General features: G+C 38.7%; 2 pseudogenes; both read left to right on the top strand.

The window, feature by feature from the left end:
• The first annotated feature begins 916 nt into the window (after positions 1-916).
• On the top strand, positions 917-8,180 carry LOC115354158 (UDP-glucuronosyltransferase 2C1 pseudogene; annotated as a pseudogene).
• Positions 8,181-10,035: 1,855 nt separating this feature from the next.
• Positions 10,036-11,523, top strand: LOC115378500 (UDP-glucuronosyltransferase 2B17 pseudogene; annotated as a pseudogene).
• The last annotated feature ends 7,941 nt before the right edge of the window (positions 11,524-19,464 follow it).

Here is a 19,464-nt window from a genome sequence, read left to right as displayed (position 1 = left end):
AAAAATGCGTTGCGCGAATTAGGAGAGTCAGTTTGATTTTGTGCGCAAAACACACAACAAAAGGTGAAATTTAAAGCTCGTCACATGGTAAAATGTAAATGTCTGGCCACAAGAGTTTGCGATTCTCAACCCGGAACCTGTCAGGCTCGACCCGATCACGCCTGCTCAGGCTCAGATTATTTGATTATTGCTGCGGGTTTGGGATGGGCTCCGCTGCGGAGAATAATAAAAGAACCTGAATCTTGACGCTGAACTGAAATGTGCCGGCGGAGCAGGTGGCACTCTTCCACAGCTGATGTGTATGGGAAAATACAGAAGAGGTGGGGAAAAAATAATTACATTAAAAATAATAATAATAAACCCAGAGGATGGTGAAACCAACAATGCCGAAACCTGCGTTTTTCATCCATTAAAGAGCTGCTTCATAAACTACTTGCAGGTGAGTTAGCCTAAAGTCCATCAGCTCAGACACAATCAGCAAGATCTAATTTTTTTCTGTTGGAGAACTGACGGGTCGGGATTAAAACACGGGCTGGTCCCGGACGGCACGGCTCTGATGTTTAGGTCTGTAAAAATCTCTTAAGAATAACACCAAGATCTTTGGAAGAAGAAGAAGAAGAAGAAAAAAACACCCTCATCCTCGCCCAGAGATCATCCACTCCCCTCTCCTCCAGATGCATTTCAGAAACTGAGACATCCTCTAGAAGGAAGCAGAAGGACGGAGGAGAGAGGAGACACAAAATAGAGAAATGGAAAAAAAAAAACAAAACAAAAAAAAAGTCCAAAGTCTGTGCTTGTCATGAAACAGTCATGTAACACGATATGTTCCGTCTTGGTAGGTGGGGCAAGTGACCTACATATGAGGAAGCAGCCTTTCAGTTAGACTTGTTTGAATTCAGTTCACAACACTGCCACTGAGCCAAGACCTATTAAAGCCTAAAGGGTAAGTGCAAGAGTTTTTAAGACTGCCAGGGTTAAAACTCTGAACTGTAAGTTTGAAATTATAGATTTTTTTTTTTTCTCTCATGGAGAAAAAGTTATCATTATCAAGATTTATTATCAACATTTTAGGATTATTTCTACCTTTTGTGAGCTTAAGTTACCAATTTAGGTGAAACACTTGAAGCATTCTTCCTGGTTAACTCACAATATGAGGTTACATACATACAGCTTTCACAAGTAAATACACTTCAGAGCTGTTTCAGAGCAAGTACAATGTAATATTAGTAGCTTAGATCAATACATGTCTTAGATGTAGATAAGGGTTGGGCAAGGTAGGGTAGGTGGTTTCACTGATTAGTCCCTCCTATCTGTTTGAAGGTGAGGTGATCAGTGAAATCACCTGCTGGAGTTTTTGGTTGGAATGAAAACCTACAGACTCTGGGCTTTCTGTGGCGCATGGTCCCCTACCCTTGATCTAGGTAAATCATTCCTGTACACTGTTCTCTTGCTCTGGATCATTTATTCACATTGCTCACAAATGTTTTGGTCTCTTGGCCTTTGCTCTGGTGAAGGTCATGAAACTGAAACATTTGTGAACACAGGGCCTCATTCACCAACATCCTCCAAAGTTTTCTCTTAAATGTCTTCTCAAGAAAGACGACTTTGGATTTATGACGCGTTCTTAAACCACAGGATTGTTTGTACTTGTGTTCTTAGATTTAGTCCACCAAAGTTGGAAGCCTGTGCCAGTTTACCTTATTAGCATAAGTGGACACCAGTTCCCAGAAAAGGTGACTCTGTAGGGCTGTGCACACACACACACACACACACACACACACACACAAGCAATGACACATAGAAACCGTTCAAGTTGAGAGAAGCCAAGAGTGTCCAAACTAAAGTCTAAAGAGTGTGGAGCACCGGATACCGAACAGATGTTTAGAATAAAAATAGGATAAACAAAACACAGCTGTGAAATTGATGTCCTGCTGCAGGAAGAGAACACTAAACGACCTGCCATTTATTTTTTATTGTGCAAGAAAGTGATTACAAAAGAAGTGAGGACAAGTGCGAAGACACATACACAGCAGGACTGATGAAGTTACTGATGAGTGACTGATGAGTTTTTTAATTATTTATTTATTTATTTTATTAATTAGTTGTGTGTCCTTCTTCAGACACAGCGTTCACAGTAACAGCCTCCCATGCATCTTATTTTGTGTTACTTTATATCCACTGCTGATGTTAAGCACGACAGCTCTGGGCTCTGCACCCCGGACGATTTCAGCTCACTGATTCTGCGGAATTTGGATAAAACAGGTTATAATTTTGAAAAAAAAGTGAGTTAAATTACAAAATCTTAAGGTATATCATTGTAGGCCAAGGTCTTGGCTGTTCAGCAATGAACCGGTGCAACCTCCTCATTTTGCATTTTTTTCATAAAATAGGCGTTTTCCCAGTTATTAGGCTACTTTGTTTTTGTCAACACCGTCACCGTAATGTTTTTTGTTTTTTTTCTGAAAAACATATTTTTTTATTAAAAGAGACTAATACTTAAATAATTCAACAGCACCAAAGGAACATATTGTAAGCATATTCATTTAAAACAAATATAACTGCCTCTGACGGTGGTGACAGTGGCCTCATTACAACATACAATTCCAAAATTTATACCACCCAAGTCAATGGCTTCTTCCTTAACAACTTTATTTAACTATTTGGCACAAAAAATAACAATCCTGAGCACTGTTATAAGCATTTTTCAGACTTCAGTCATCACCGTCAGACAGAAAACCTGACGGTGGTGACGTCTGACGGTGGTGACAAAAACCTGCTCTTTCACATGAAAAGCATGAGTTGTTCACATTAGCCAGCTTGTTTTCGCCCTGTTGCTACCTACATCAGACCTCTTCTTAAAAAGTATACATTTATTTCATAATCTAATTTAATATTTTTTATACAAAAGTGACGGTGTTGACAATTTATGGTTGTGACAGTAGCAGTGTCCAAAAATATGAAGAGATTTAAGAGAAAATAGCAAACTTCCAGGAGCCTGAGTGGTCTTGAAGCATGCAGTAGAGCTGAAGGTTTGAAAAGGGGTCCTCAGGAATGTAATTGACCTTGTAGTTTTTTTTATTATTATTTTTTAAATAAATATCTGACGGTGGTGACGAATATGTGGGACACATTTTGAGCAACCACAAAATAATAGTAAATATTGTTCAAAATGCATTGTTTGTAGTTTTTAATACATATTATAATGTACTCTTTCATGTGGTAAATATATTATTCAATGAAATTATTACTTTTTGTTGTTTTAATCAAGTTGAAATGATTATCTCCTATCTGAGGGCAACTGGTTTTGTAGGCCATGGGCCAACATATAATCATTAAATTAATAAAAAATTAAAAAATAAACTTATGAAAGAACCTTACAAATGTGCAAAGGACCCCCTGATTATGCCCTTGATTCTTTTTATTCATTAAAATGTTGTAAATTTCCAACAGAAATAGCATTTTTCTTAGTGGGACATGATTTATTCAAGATTCAAGATTCAAGGTTTATTTGTCACATGCATGAATGTACAGGTACAGCAGCAGTGAAATGTAATTGCAACAACTCCGGCACTGTGCAAGTAAAAAATAAAATAAAATAAAAATAAAAATACAAATAATAATAATAACGGTAATAATAATAAAAAAATAAAAGAAAATAAGATAGAAATAAAGATAAAATAGAATATATGACATTCCTATATACAATGAACGACTATGTACAATCTGCAACAATATACAAAAGGTACAAAAAGTACAAAAAGTACAAATAAGTAGAGGGTAAGTACAAATGAGTAGAAGAACTGAGTTGCAAAACCCTGAAGAACAACACGTTCCACCGGAGGTTCAGGGTTAGTGTGAAACCGTGAGACCAAGTGACATAAACCTGATGCCCGGTACTGGGTTACAGGAGCTGTCAGACTTGATCCAGCCTTGTGGAGTCACCCCTTCCCCTCCAGTCTTTACGTGTTGCAATCTGCCAGTAATGTAGGGTGTAGTGTAGTTGTAGGTGGTGGTGGGAGGGGGGTGGGGGGTGTTGTGGACTGATATACAGAGTTTGTGTTATGTGTTTAGAATCCGAGTGGCCTGGGGAAAGAAGCTCCTTCTCAGCCTCTCAGTCCGGGCTTTGATGGAGCGAAGCCGCTTGCCTGAGGGCAGCCACTCGAACAGTCTGTGGTTGGGATGATGAGTGTCTTTTAAAATCCGACTTGCCCTGGACCTGCACCGCTGGGTGTAGATGTCCTGGAGGCAGGGCAGTGCTGTGCGGGTGATGCGCTCAGCACATCGGATCACTCTGTGCAGGGCCTTCCTGTCCTGGGAGCTGCAGCTGCCGTACCAGGCAGTGATGCTCACAGAAAGCACAGACCCTACTGTGGCGGCGTAGAAGGTTTTCAGCAGCGTGGTGGAGATCTTAAATTTCCTCAGCCGCCTGAGGTGGTACAACCGCTGCCGAGCCTTCTTCACCAGGGTGGTGGTGTGTGTAGTCCATGTCAGATCCTCAGAGATGTGAACCCCAAGGTACCTGTAATTGCTTACTCTCTCCACCGGGGTCCCATAGATCCTGAGCGGTGCATAGTGGATCCTCTGCTTCTCTCGCCTGAAGTCGACCACCACCTCCTTGGTCTTGTCAACATTCAGGTCAAGGTTGTTGTCCTTACACCAAGAAGACAGCAGCTCCACCTCCTCCAGATAGGCCGTCTCGTTGTTGTTGGAGATCAGGCCTACCACCACTGTGTCATCCGCGAATTTCACAATGATGTTGGATTGGTGTGTAGCTGTGCAGTCATAGGTGTACAGGGAGTATAGCAGAGTATCACATTCCCAAGAATGAGTGAGCTCCATTGCGTCACTGCAGCATCCTCTGTCATGCTGTCCTCTGTCATGCCGCTGCACTCGTGCGCAACGGTGCAACGGCGCAATCTGCTAATGTGTTCTTGCACTCGTCATCACTTGTTTTGTAATCACTTTCTTGCACAATTAAAAAAAAAAAAAAAAAAAAAAAACACACACACACACGACAGGCCAGTTAGTGTTCACTTACTGCAGCAGTGCACCCATTTCAGAGCTAGAGGTGTTTTTGTCTTGTGTATGTTTTATTGTTCATATCTGGCTCTCCAGCCTCTTCAGACTTAAGTTTGGCCACTCTTGAGAAGTGGGTGCATCCTGCCCAGAACTCTGGTGGGTTTCATAGTAATGCAGCAGGCACCCAGCAGTGACGTTAACTAGGCCTGCGTGTGTGTAGACAAACACATACAACAGAGTGTTAATATAAACACTCAGTGGCCACTTTAGGTCCACCTGTACAATCTAAACGAGTTCAATGCAACAGCTCTGCCAGTTTTTGTTCACATTGTGGATAATGTGTTAATTTAATTATTTGTTTATTATTGAGGTTGTAGTTTGCATAAGTCTTGTACTATATTCAGAGGTGTGTCCAATTTTTTGCCCTTCATATTTAAATACATGAGGAATGACAGAATATTAGAAACACCTCTCAGTAAAATGCAGTCCAGTACAACAGCACCACTAACTATGAGCTCAATGCCAAACACAGACCTGAATTAACACCTCTATTACTGTGACAAAAAGAAAACCTGAGCATTATAGGTATCATAAAAGTAAACATTAGGGCACAACATTTATTGTACTGTACCTAATTAGTGGCCACTGAGTGTCTGTCAGTGTTGGTGAAATATAATAGATAGCTTATTGCTTATTGATATTCTACTGGCACTCTGTTTTGGTGAATGTGACTCTATATGCAATGTCCCAGTGAGATGATTTTTCTGAACAGCTCTCAGGCTTAATGATTCACACTTATCAAATATTGCTAAGTATTCCACCATGCCTCATTTTTTTTTTTTTCTGGATTATTCAACCGTCCATTATACCATCCATGTGCATACATACCTATTTTGGATTATTTTAGTATTGGCTGTATTTGTCTGTTTCAGACTGTTCCCGCTGCATACTTGTGAGAGGATCGTGAAGATGTGTTCACCTTGGCCTTCCATTATCTTTGTTTTGGCTGTCATACTTTCAGATGTCCTGGCTGGGAATGTTCTGGTATTTCCTCATGATGGCAGCCACTGGGTGAACATGAGGGTACTTGTTGAGGAACTGCATTCAAAGGGCCACAATGTGACAATAGTTCGACCTTCAGACAGCTGGTACATCAGTGACACCTCTCCCTTCTATCATGTCATTGCATTGGATAAAGCTTGGGGAACTGATGAAGAATTCTATCGTCAATATATCGCTGAAGTTATTGTGATAAAACGAAGATGGAACGCTTGGACTCAGCTTTCTTTAGATGTGAAAATGAGCCAAAGGTTTTCAGAATTTCACAGAAAAGTCTGTGAGATGATGGTGCACATTTTTGAGAATAAGGAGCTGATGTTTTCCCTTAAAATCGCTAAATACGATATGGTTTTGACAGACCCCTCTAATGGGGGCGGAGTAATGCTTGCTCACTATTTGGGATTGCCCTTAGTGTTCAATGCTAGGTGGACTATTCACGGTGAAGCCCATTTTGCTATTGCACCATCTCCACTTTCATATGTCCCATTTCCAGTTTCAGAATTAACAGATGAAATGACTTTTATTCAGAGGGTCAAAAATATGGTTGTTTATACTATAAGGAGTAATCTCTATACATTGATTGTGGGACCACACTATTCTAAATTATGCAAAGATTACTTTGGTCTAAATGTGGACTACTTCTCCCTGTTTCAAGCAGCAGACTTGTGGCTCATGAGAGTTGACTTTGTGTTTGAGTTCCCTCGCCCAACAATGCCTAACGTTATCTACATGGGAGGGTTCCAGTGTAAACCTGCTAAGCCTCTTCCTCAACACCTGGAGGACTTTGTCCAGAGCTCTGGGGAGCATGGAGTCATCATCATGTCACTGGGAACCTTAGTTGCAGAGCTTCCCCATGACCTAGCTGATGAGATAGCTGCAGCTTTTGCTGTACTTCCACAAAAAGTCATCTGGAGGTATAAAGGTGACAGACCAGCTACACTGGGCAACAACACTTTACTCGTGGATTGGATGCCACAGAGTGACCTGTTAGGACATCCAAAGACCAAATTGTTTGTGTCACATGGAGGAACAAATGGGATTTTTGAGGCCATATATCACAGTGTCCCAATTGTAGGAATTCCTCTTGTGTTTGATCAAGCAGACAACCTCTCTAGAATGAGATTGAAAGGTGTTGCTAAAGTTATGGATATTTCTCAATTAGATAGGAATGTGTTATGGGATGCTTTACAGGAGGTCCTCCATGAGCCGTCCTACAGGATGAACATGCAGAGGCTCTCCAGGCTGCACAGAGACCAGCCAATAAAGCCACTGGACCATGCCCTATTCTGGATAGAGTTTGTCATGAGGCACAAAGGTGCTGCTCACCTGCGCACAAAGTCCTACAAGATGCCTTGGTATTCCTACCACTCTGTAGATGTTATACTATTTTTACTAACAATGATAATATTTGGAATACTGTTTTGGGTATTTATTATAGTTTTAACAATGTATTTAAAGTGGTTGAATAAAATGAAATCTGACTAATTATGGAAGAGGTATTGTCAAACAATACTTCCATAGGCATTGCTTAATAATTTACAACTCAGTTTCATTTCTGTCTCTGTCATTGCTGTCTCTCAGGGCCTATGGTATTTTACTATCAAGAATACACTGTGACAAGAGTAAAACAAAGGAGATGTTTCAAAATAAGTCGTACTAACTTGGATTTTGCTTTGAGTTTAGTGCAAAAACAAAACCCCTTTGCCATTCTGTTTATGCACTAGTGGCATTACTAGGTACTATAAATACTGTTGGTCTTCACTGGTTTCATTTGCTGTATCCTGGATTACTGTAAAAAAAGAAAAATAAACAAAATATCAAACTTGGCTGACTGACAGTGTTGATTCCTTAGTTGTTAAGATTTTCTATTTAACATTGGGTTTGATTCCCACCCAGGGTCCTTTGTGTGTTGAGTTTGCATGTTCTCCTTGTGTCTGTGTTGGGTCCCTCCCACAGTCCAAAGACATGCAGGTTAGGTGAATTGGAGATACTAAATTGCCCCTAGGTGTGACTGTGTGTGTGAATGTCAGTGTTGGACTAGTGACCTGGCCAGGATGTTTCCCTGCCTTCCGCTCAATGAGCGCTGGGATAGGCTCCAGTAACCCCCTGCAACCCTTGTGAGGATAAGCAATTTGGACAATGGATGGATATTAGTGTGTGTAAATGTAGGGTTATTTCAGATATCTGTGCCCAGATCATTTACAGAGCATGGTATATAAAGCAGATAATCAGGTTAATTTACAGTACAACTTAGAACATACATCTTCCAAGAAATTATTTCTGCTCTTGTTTTAATCAGTGTTGTTTCCAACCAAATGCAGATCTGACCTCAAGGGAAAATACTAAAGCAGTTTGTGTGAGTGTGTGTGTGTGTGTGTCTGTGTGTGAGTGAGTGTAAAAGGACTTCAGGTTAAACTGATGAAATTAATCAAGACAGAAATTGAATTTTAACACCACTGTTATGTGCATTATTCTAAAAGGTCATTGTTGTAAGAGGGCTGCAACAAAGGTTTTTTGTAACCTTCAGTTTGTCACATCAGCCAGCAGGTGACATTGTTTGGCCATCTATTTTCACATAAAGTTAAGAGTAACAGTGGCTGTTTTGAATATTTGACTGTTAATCAGAGGACTAGAGAACATAACACAAGAGACACGTCAGGCCTTCGGCATGCTTATGGCTTAATAAAAGCTCTGTTACAATAGAAAGAGATTGTATGTGACCAATATAATACCAGACAATAACAACAACAACAATATTAATAATGATGATAATAATGATGATAACAATAACATTCAGCATTATATCATTTTGCAGTCACTTTGTTTTGTACTGACATTTACTGTAGAGTTAAACATAAGCATGCACTACTATCATTACCTTTTGTCCTACTGTCTTATCATCGGACGGTTAAACAACATGCTGACAGAGTGTGAAAGTCCAGCTCAAATTACAAGTCTCACTTAAGTTCTGCTCATGAGTGTTCTCGACACTGCAAGGAAATTTGGTGAATGAAAATCACGTTGATGTCTGGTAAAGGTAACTATGTGCTTCAAGATAATGTTTTTTCTGAAGTAGGCCTACATTATATCACTATATTTGCACTACACTGCATTGAGTGACTTTTTGGTTGTGGCAGGAGTGTAGTTGGTGTCAATCAGCTATGGTTACATCCTCTCACTTTGCACATGTTGCATGCTATATTTTCATTTACACCTCTGTGTAAATCTGTTGCCACAAGCTATTTTACAGAAATGTCTTTAGATGTTTCTTGCCTCTTTCGATTTGAAAGGTGGCAGGCCGTAAAACAATTTCTGCAGTTGCCCAGATAGTAAATTCCTAGACATCAACGTGATTTTCATTCACCAAAAATTGCCTGTTGTAAATTCCATTGTAAATATATGAATAGATTTGTTTGATTTCAATATTTACAAGAATTGAGCTTATCAATAAATAAATAAATACATAAATGACACATTTTGGAGCCTGATATTAATCTTATTTTTGACTTTCTCAAATGAGACTTAACTGCAATATATAATTTGTGCACCTTTCCAGATTCATTTCAAAATGACATGAAACAAACCAACATGCAAACAAACAAAAACTCTGAAATTCTTACAATATAATATATAGTGCAAAATGAGCATATTCTGAGAGTGGGCACATTGTACTATCAAAAATCAAAAGAAGTAAGGGTACTTGTTAAAGAGTAGAAGGTAACTTAAGCTCTTAAATAAATGATTAAATTTTGATAGGCTGATGGGATTTTTAATATAAAGCTGGTGTTTTGTTAAACTATTTGTACAAAAAATCAGTTCTTTGATAAGATATAATTATGCTTTCTTCCCAAAACACATCAGGACCGAAAAATGCATAAGTGCCTGGTTTGGATCACTCTCCACTTCCTTTGTTCAACTGTTTATGGAGGAAATGTACTTGTTGTTCCAGTGGATGGAAGCCACTGGGTGAACATGAAAGTCATTATTGAAGAATTACATTCAAGAGGCCACTACGTCTCAGTTCTGCGATCATCAGACAGCTGGTACATCACAGAAACCTCCCCAATCTATACTTCAGTTACAGTCGACATAGAGTCTGGATTTGATGAGGACTTTGTCTCCCTGATGGTGGCTAAACTTTTGGAAATCCAGAGGGAAGGAAAGTCAGTCTGGGCACGTTTCAAGCTGGAAATGGAACAAGCACAAAAGGCCTCAGAGATCAATGAGAAAATGTGCAAATTTATGGAGTACATTTTTGAAAACAAAGATCTGATGCAGTCTCTGCGGGATGCAAAATATGACCTGATCCTGACTGACCCTGTTTTTCCAGGAGGTGTTATGCTTGCCCACTACCTGAATTTACCCTTTGTCTTTAACGTGAGATGGACTAGTCATGGTGAAGGACATTTTTCGATTGCACCTTCTCCTCTCTCTTATGTTCCACTGCCAGGGACAGAATTATCTGATGAAATGAGCTTTTTTGAGAGACTTCTTAACATACTGTTTTATGGATTCACGGAATTTCAAATTACACAGTATTTGACACCACATTATGCTGGCTTGCTTGAAAAATACTTTGGTCCAGATGTGGACTACTTCTCCCTGTTTCAAGCAGCAGACTTGTGGCTCATGAGAGTTGACTTTGTGTTTGAGTTCCCTCGCCCAACAATGCCTAACGTTATCTACATGGGAGGGTTCCAGTGTAAACCTGCTAAGCCTCTTCCTCAACACCTGGAGGACTTTGTCCAGAGCTCTGGGGAGCATGGGGTCATCATCATGTCTCTAGGGACTTTAGTTGCACAGCTCCCCCAAGACTTAACAGATCAAATTGCTGCAGCTTTTGCCAAATTACCTCAGAAAGTCATCTGGAAGCATAAAGGTAACAGACCAGCTACACTGGGCAACAACACTTTACTTGTAGACTGGATGCCACAGAACGACCTTTTAGGACATCCCAAGATAAAAGCATTCATAGCACATGGAGGAACAAATGGAGTTCAAGAGGCAATCTACCATGGAGTTCCTATTATAGGACTTCCACTCATCTTTGATCAACATGATAATCTCTTTAAAATCAAAATAAGGGGAGGAGCAAAGATAATTGATATTGCTACTATGAATGAAGACACCTTTCTCCATGGTATTCAGGAGGTCCTCCATGAGCCGTCCTACAGGATGAACATGCAGAGGCTCTCTAGGCTGCACAGAGACCAGCCAATCAAGCCACTGGACCTCGCCCTATTCTGGATAGAGTTTGTCATGAGGCACAAAGGTGCTGCTCACCTGCGCACAGAGTCCTACAAGATGCCTTGGTACTCCTACCACTCTGTAGATGTTATTGTCTTCTTAGCAGGAGTTGTGCTGCTCATTCTGGGGACTTTTGCTGCCATAATCAAATGTCTGTGCTCTAGACTGTGTTTGAGAACAAAAAATAAACACGATTAACTCTGGACTAGTGTTTGTTTGCTGTCTGATTTTAATGATGCCAGTTTCAAGCAATTTATTGGAGACATAATTATATAAAATATAAATGAAAATGATGATGTAGGGGTTATGATGCTTTCTACCACACACCTGTAAAAGTTCACCATCTGCTAAAACCATTCAGGATTTAGCAGAAAGTACAGTTGAAAGAAGAATGAAGAAAAGTATAGCATAACAGCATAAAGAATAGGTGGAGCTTTTTTTTTTTTCTGTGCCCAAAGTATGTTTATATTGGAGGCTCTGCGTGCCAATGCAAGTTGAATCAAATGCTATTTTGGGCTTTTGTAAGACCACAAAACTAGGTCTAGTCATGACAAACAGGATAAAAAAAAAAAAAGAGAGAGAGAGCGAGAGAGAGATGTGGCACCACCCAAAAAAATCTATATTCCTGAATTATCTGCCTGTAATGCCAAGCTGATAAGATAGCTGCAACATTTACCAGACTGACCAGAAAGTTAGAGGCATAAAAGTGACAGTTAAACCAGGAAACAACACTTCACTGGTTGATTGGTTGATCATGCATTTATTTTCAGTTTTGTTTTGAGTTCAGTTTTGTTACCATTTATCAGCCATTTGTCATCATCTCTGCAAGCTACTGATTTATCAGATAAAGCATTATGTTATTTTAATTTGGATGTGAGCAGCATACAAAAAAGTGGAAATCACAATTCACAGAAAAAGGCCCAAAGCAACCACACAGTAGTCTGTAGTTGTGAAAGATGTATATTTTAAGTCTATGATAAAAGGTTTTCTGCACATTGCAGTGGTTTTTCTCTTAAATCTGAATGTGAGGTTACTACAGGGGCTGGCTTATTGAAATGCATTCCCTTTTCAGTTTTGAGGGAAGATGGTAGACCTGCTGTAATCATGCCCAGAATATGATGTCATTTACCAAAATCAACAAAGTGCACAAAAGAGTAGACTGTCCAGTGTGTATGAAGTGCTGCAAATAGTTGCAAGTATTACATAATGTATCTGGTGTTTTTCTTTGCTGTTTCTTGTTATTTTATTGTTTTGTGCTTATTCAAACGGAATACATTTTCACCTTTTGTATTTAACGTACTTCAAATCTATTTATTCTCTAAACCTGTGATGTTTGCAAGCCCTTGTCCTATAGTTATCAAAGTAACTCTGAATTTTCACATAAATCACGGCAAATGCCCTCAGCTTTCCGAGTTAATACTTTACTTCATATCAGAAAAGGTCATTGTACTTTAGTACAATGACCTTTAGTACAAAGTACATTAGTTGAACTCTAATAGCACACTCTTCTGTTAAAATTAATATTAGCATAATATAATAATAATTACTAATCTATTGATAAAAAACAGCAGATGAAATAGGTTTTTCATAAATTAGTTCATGCACATTGATTAAAAGTTACAAATAAAAAAAAATGCAAAATGTTGCACTTTGACCTCTGGACAGAAAGAAATTTAAACCCAGTCATGAAAGTTGTCTGTAACTCACTCCATACACCGACCTGATAAGACAGTTTCGCGGTGAGTAACCAAAGTCCATTTCTTGTTATCTGCATTACTTTTTGCAAAGATTAATCTATGTTTATGACTATTTGATATGATATGGCAGACTTATTACATTTTAAATTTTCAACCAGATAATGGACTATCAGTTGATATTGCTTACCCCACTTTTGCACAGTACAGGGGATGTATGTATTAGGTGGCATAATGACATGAGAACAGATCATGTAGCCATTTAAAGCATGTATCAAATCTAAAAATAAAACTGAAAATTGCTATTTCTGTCGTGTATTAAAAGTTAAATCAGTAACTGCAGGATAACATTACTATGTACAGAGAATATTTGTACAGGGGGAATATTTGACAGAAAAAAAAAATCTGTACTCTCTGTTTAGAAATCTGAGCTCTTGGTTTACAAACTGTACCCTTGGATTCATAATCCAGGCCTTTGGATTATGAATCCATGCCGACAGATTTGCCCTCTAAATCTGAGGACACAGTTTAAATATCCGTCAGCATGGATCCGCAATCCGAGGGCTTTGGTTATTAATCCAGGAGTACGATTCATTAATTTCAGCCTTCAAAACTGAAAGTACAGATTTTCACATGGCTCTTTTGTATTTTCTCAGCTGACCCCAGGAGGGCTCTGTAGCACTGCAACTCCACTGTGAGGGAAAAGTGAGAGTATAATTTTATAATAAACTAAATTTTCCCTCTTAGCCTGTCGTCTGAGCACTGAATCAGTGTTAAACTTTTCTTTGTCCATATGTAGGCTATGACTGCTCACTAAGGAGCTCCCCAATAGGCACATGATGAAAACTAGTAGAAAGATCAGGAATCTGTTAGATTGTGCAGTGGGGAGAAAGCAATGTAGATACTGTTTGCAAAAGATCTTCATTCACAGTATGAACCTTTTGCATTCAGTGTTGGATGGGGGGCGCACTATTTGTACAAAAACAAGAACAAACTGGACAGGGTTGTTAAACTGGATGGCAAGATAACTGAGGAACCAGTGTGCAGTAGGGGAGACTGGGGATGATAGTAACACTTTTTGTTTGAACATGTGTAACTCAGTGGTTTTTTGTGCTAGAGATCTCAAATTTTGACATGTGGTACCCATATTTGTCTGCTATAAAGGACATACACTTGGACTTCTACTACACCATCACAAATTATGTAAATTAATGTCAAATACAAAGAGGTATGTTGTTACAACCTAAACCAGCACCGGGGTGAGTTGTAACACTACTTGGGGATGGATGTAACAATTAAATTATTATGCTTAAAAAAGATCCACACTAATAAATGTATGGAAGCACGTTAATGAATAATAAAGAAGGAACCATAAACTTGTCTTGACTACAATAATAATAATAAAATAATAAAATAATAAAATAAAAATAAATACAATTATTTATATATATATATATATATATATATATATATATATATATATATATATATATATATATATATATATACATATATATATATATATATATATATATATATATATATATATATATATATATATATATATATATATATATATATATACAGTACAGACCAAAAGTTTGGACACACCTTCTCATTCAATGCGTTTTCTTTATTTTCATGACTATTTACATTGTAGATTCTAACTGAAGGAATCAAAACTATGAATGAACACATGTGGAGTTATGTACTTAACAAAAAAAGGTGAAATAACTGAAAACATGTTTTATATTCTAGTTTCTTCAAAATAGCCACCCTTTGCTCTGATTACTGCTTTGAGCTTCAAGAGGTAGTCACCTGAAATGGTTTCCAACAGTCTTGAAGGAGTTCCCAGAGGTGTTTAGCACTTGTTGGCCCCTTTGCCTTCACTCTGTGGTCCAGCTCACCCCAAACCATCTCGACTGGGTTCAGGTCCGGTGACTGTGGAGGCCAGGTCATCTGCCGCAGCACTCCATCACTCTCCTTCTTGGTCAAATAGCCCTTACACAGCCTGGAGGTGTGTTTGGGCTCATTGTCCTGTTGAAAAATAAATTATCGTCCAACTAAACGCAAACTGGATGGGATGGCATGTCGCTGCAGGATGCTGTGGTAGCCATGCTGGTTCAGTGTGCCTTCAATTTTGAATAACTCCCCAACAGTGTCACCAGCAAAACACCCCCACACCATCACACCTCCTCCTCCATGCTTCACAGTGGGAACCAGGCATGTGGAATCCATCCGTTCACCTTTTCTGCGTCTCACAAAGACACGGCGGTTGGAACCAAAGATCTCAAATTTGGACTCATCAGACCAAAGCACAGATTTCCACTGGTCTAATGTCCATTTCTTGTGTGTCACCTGAAATGGTTTTCACTTCACAGGTGTGCCTTATCAGGGTTAATTAGTGGAATTTCTTGCTTTATCAATGGGGTTGGGACCATCAGTTGTGTTGTGCAGAAGTCAGGTTACTACACAGCCGACAGCCCTATTGGACAACTGTTAAAATTCATATTATGGCAAGAACCAATCAGCTGACTAAAGCAAAACGAGTGGCCATCATTACTTTAAGAAATGAAGGTCAGTCAGTCCGGAAAATTGCAAAAACTTTAAATGTGTCCCCAAGTGGAGTCACAAAAACCATCAAGTGCTACAACGAAACTGGCACACATGAGGACCGACCCAGGAAAGGAAGACCAAGAGTCACCTCTGCTTCGTGAGGAAGTTCATCCGAGTCACCAGCCTCAGAAATCGCAAGTTAACAGCAGCTCAGATCAGAGACCAGATAAATGCCACACAGAGTTCTAGCAGCAGACCCATCTCTAGAACAACTGTTAAGAGGAGACTGTGCGAATCAGGCCTTCATGGTCAAATAGCTGCTAGGAAACCACTGCTAAGGAGAGGCAGCAAGCAGAAGAGATTTGTTTGGGCCAAGAAACACAAGGAATGGACATTAGACCAGTGGAAATCTGTGCTTTGGTCTGATGAGTCCAAATTTGAGATCTTTGGTTCCAACCGCCGTGTCTTTGTGAGAAGCAGAAAAGGTGAACGGATGGATTCCACATGCCTGGTTCCCACTGTGAAGCATGGAGGAGGAGGTGTGATGGTGTGGGGGTGTTTTGCTGTTGACACTGTTGGGGATTTATTCAAAATTGAAGGCACACTGAACCAGCATGGCTACCACAGCATCCTGCAGCGACATGCCATCCCATCCGGTTTGCGTTTAGTTGGACGATCATTTATTTTTCAACAGGACAATGAGCCCAAACACACCTCCAGGCTGTGTAAGGGCTATTTGACCAAGAAGGAGAGTGATGGAGTGCTGCGGCAGATGACCTGGCCTCCACAGTCACCGGACCTGAACCCAATCCAGATGGTTTGGGGTGAGCTGGACCGCAGAGTGAAGGCAAAGGGGCCAACAAGTGCTAAACACCTCTGGGAACTCCTTCAAGACTGTTGGAAAACCATTTCAGATGACTACCTCTTGAAGCTCATCGAGAGAATGTCAAGAGTGTGCAAAGCAGTAATCAGAGCAAAGGGTGGCTATTTTGAAGAAACTAGAATATAAAACATGTTTTCAGTTATTTCACCTTTTTTTGTTAAGTACATAACTCCACATGTGTTCATTCATAGTTTTGATTCCTTCAGTGAGAATCTACAATGTAAATAGTCATGAAAATAAAGAAAACGCATTGAATGAGAAGGTGTGTCCAAACTTTTGGCCTGTACTGTATCTATCTATCTATCTATCTATCTATCTATCTATCTATCTATCTATATCTATATATCTATATCTATCTATATCTATATATCTATATATATCTATATATCTATATCTACATATATCTATATCTATCTATATATATATATATATATATATAGATAGATATAGATATAGATATAGATAGATATAGATATATATGATATAAAATAAAGAAAATAAAGAATAATAAAGTATAAACTGGTGTGTGTTGTGTGTGTATTTTGTAGCCTGAAACAGGTTAATGTGAAAAAGCATTTGAACACTTGGAGATCTGTGGAACAATCAACAAGCCACTTTTGAACAGTGTGGTGCAAAACTGCACTGAGTACTTAGTAAGTGCAAAAAGGCATTTGAACAGTTGAACTGTCTACTGAACAATAAACAAAACACTTTTGAACTGTGTTTTTAAGGTGCAGAAGTAGCCTACTTAGTAGGTAACTATTAACTAGGCAAACTGCCTAAGGCATAATAGACTGATTCTTGAGAATTTGGATAAATCATGTCCCACTAAGAAAAATGCGATTTCTTCTGGAAATTTACAACATTTTAATGAATAAAAAGAATCAAGGGCCTAATCAGGGGGTCCTTTGCACATTTGTAAGGTTCTTTTATAGGTTTATTTTTAATTTTTATTAATTTAATGATTATATGTTGGCCCATGGCCTACAAAACCAGTTGTCCTCAGATAGGAGATAATCATTTCAACTTGATTAAAACAACAAAAAGTAATAATTTCATTGAATAATATCTTTACCACATGAAAGACTACATCATAATATGTATTAAAAACAACAAACGATGGGTTTTGAACAATATTTACTATTATTTTGTGGTTGTTCAAAATGTGTTCCAGATATTCATCACCACCGTCAGATATTTATTTAAAAAATAATAATAAAAAAAAACTACAAGGTCAATTACATTCCTGAGGACCCCTTTTCAAACCTTCAGCTCTACTGCATGCTTCAAGACCACTCAGGCTCCTGGAAGTTTTCTGTTTTCTCTTAAATCTCTTCATATTTTTGGACACTGCTACTGTCACAACCATAAATTGTCAACACCGTCACGTCTGTATAAAAAATATTAAATTAGATTATGGAATAAATGTATACTTTTTAAGAAGAGGTCTGATGCAGGTAGCAACAGGGCGAAAACAAGCTAGCTAATGTGAACAACTCATGCTTATTATGTGAAAGAGTAGGTTTTTGTCACCACCGTCAGATGTCACCACCGTCAGGTTTTCTGTCTGACGGTGATGACTGAAGTCTGAAAAATGCTTATAACAGTGCTCAGGATTGTTATTTTTTGTACCAAATAGTTAAATAAAGTTGTTAAGCAAGAGGCCATTGACTTGAGTGGTATAAATTTTGGAAATGTATGTTTTAATGAGGCCACTGTCACCACCGTCAGATTAGTGTCACCACCGTCAGAGGCAGTTATATTTGTTTTAAACGAATATGCTTAAAATATGTTTCTTTGGTGCTGTTGAGTTATTAAAGTAAAAGTCTCTTTAATACAAAAATATGTTTTTCAAATTAAAAAAAAAACATTACGGTGACGGTGTTGACAAAAACAAAGTAGCCTAATAACTGGAAAAACCTATTTTATGAAAAAAATGCAAAATGAGGAGGATGCACCGGTACATTGCTTCACAACCAAGACCTTGGCCTATAATGATATACCTTCAGATTTTGTAATTTAACGCACTTTTTTATTTATTTATTTTTTTCAAAATTAAAACCTGTTTTATCCAAATTCCCAAGAATCAGTGATATGTTTAATTAGATAGGTGAAGAACCGTTACAACCCTCCCCATGCCAGGCAGCCATTAAAAAGCTAACCATTTTCAGCATTTAGCTTCAAAGCTAGCACTAATGCAACACATCAAATTAAACTAGAGAAACTACTACTTGAATTTATGTAAGTGAAACAGTTGTATCTACAACACAATGGACACTATGCAAAAAATATCTGCGATGAAAATTTTTACTTTCTTACCTGAAAATCATTTTTTGGCTCCAGAACAGACAGTTTTCAACTCAGAGACATGAGGCTTCACCAGTGAGCTCTATTTGTAAGTGGGTATGGACTGTATTGATGACATCACCACAGCTCGTTTCTGATTGGTCAAACTGAGAGTGTTACAACTATCCCTTTGTTAGAACCATCCCCGGTCTCCCCTACTTCACACATGACAGACCAGTACACCATGAACTTCGCTCAACAGATCCACTGCTCCCTCTAAGGTCTGCATATTGCACCTTTACCTCCAGGGCAAAGGTATAGCATGCCCAGGATGCAGACTAAAAGAGGCATCACATCAGCTTCCTTCCGGTTCGTTGTTAATAGCGTCCGTGGCTACCACCTTAGCAACAACAAAAACGTATTTTTACTACAATTTCGTAGGGAGATCTGAAAGAATGTACGTCGAAACGACAAAACTACGGATCGTATACATAAACCGAATGGATACTATGAAAAGAAAGTGTACATTTGTCGCTAGAAAAGTTATCAAAACAAAGCTAAAGCCACAAGCTATCTTAAAACATAGCAATTTCCACTGAAAGTAGAAGGGATGTCCGCGATGTTTTTTGTTTACGCCGGGGAGAAACGGGGCAGTCACGTGACCGAAAGTATGCCCGCAGAAAAGACTAGGCAGATAAAACGTACCCATGTCACAATTTC

Source organism: Myripristis murdjan, chromosome 3 (assembly GCF_902150065.1).
Source record: "Myripristis murdjan chromosome 3, fMyrMur1.1, whole genome shotgun sequence".
Classification (NCBI taxonomy): Eukaryota; Metazoa; Chordata; class Actinopteri; order Holocentriformes; family Holocentridae; genus Myripristis; species Myripristis murdjan.
This window is presented reverse-complemented; position numbering and strand designations above follow the sequence as displayed.